Raw genomic sequence first — 1,264 nt, forward strand, 5'->3', positions numbered from 1 at the left:
CTCCGCCGTCAGAGGCCGGGTTTTCGCACGGGGTATCCGCCCCGGGCGCCTCTCGGGCGGCCTTCCCAACTGCCGTCGACCGCCTGGAGGGGGAAATAGAAAATATTCGATAGTGCGGAGCTCCGCCGTCAGAGGCCGTTCCAGTGCTTTTGGGTGGCTGGAAACACCCTCACGATGGTCTGATTATACTCTTAGGGGCCTCCCCTGTGTCGCCCTGGAGGTCACCCATTCAAAACATGCTCACCTATATACGTTTCGGAAAGTATTTTGGTGAACGCTCACTTTCTAAGCCTTTTAGCCTTCTTGACCCCCTAACTCCCCATATCTGGTTTACCTACTACAGCGCCCCTAACGACCAAAATCGGTACTGCATACCCCTGGTACCCCCGCCATTGAAAATGAATGGGGGAATTTTTTTAATTTCTCAATCCGGCCAGGAGGCCTCTTTTTCGGCCACGCTCGGCCGGCGAGCCGGTCCGCTCTTTACCCCTGGTACCCCCAGCCCTACCCCTGGTACCTCCCCCATTGAAAATGAATGGCGACCCCTGGTACCCCCAGCAACACCCCTGGTACCCTCAGCCTTACCCCTGGTACCCTCAGCTCAACCCCTGGTACCCCCAGCCTAACCCCTGGTACCCTCAGCGGCACCCCTGGTACCCTCAGCAACACCCCTGGTACCCCCAGCCAGCTTCGCCCCTGGTACCCTCAGCCTTACCCCTGGTACCCTCAGCCCAACCCCTGGTACCCTCAGCCCAACCCCTGGTACCCCCAGCCAGCTTCGCCCCTGGTACCCTCAGCCTTACCCCTGGTACCCCCAGCCTTACCCCTGGTACCTCCAGCCTAACCCCTGGTACCTCCAGCCTTACCCCTGGTACCTCCAGCCTTACCCCTGGTACCTCCAGCCTTACCCCTGGTACCTCCAGCCGTACCCCTGGTACCCTCAGCCTTACCCCTGGTACCCTCAGCCTTACCCCTGGTACCCTCAGCCTTACCCCTGGTACCCTCAGCCGCACCCCTGGTACCCTCAGCGGCACCCCTGGTACCCTCAGCCTTACCCCTGGTACCCTCAGCCGCACCCCTGGTACCCTCAGCGGCACCCCTGGTACCCTCAGCGGCACCCCTGGTACCCTCAGCCGTACCCCTGGTACCCTCAGCCGAACCCCTGGTACCCTCAGCGGCACCCCTGGTACCCTCAGCGGCACCCCTGGTACCCTCAGCGGCACCCCTGGTACCCTCAGCGGCACCCCTGGTACCCTCAGCCGTA

The sequence above is a fragment of the Hippocampus guttulatus genome, unplaced genomic scaffold (genome assembly GCF_054856545.1).
Source record: "Hippocampus guttulatus isolate MCC_2025c unplaced genomic scaffold, RoL_Hgut_1.0 HiC_scaffold_40, whole genome shotgun sequence".
Classification (NCBI taxonomy): Eukaryota; Metazoa; Chordata; class Actinopteri; order Syngnathiformes; family Syngnathidae; genus Hippocampus; species Hippocampus guttulatus.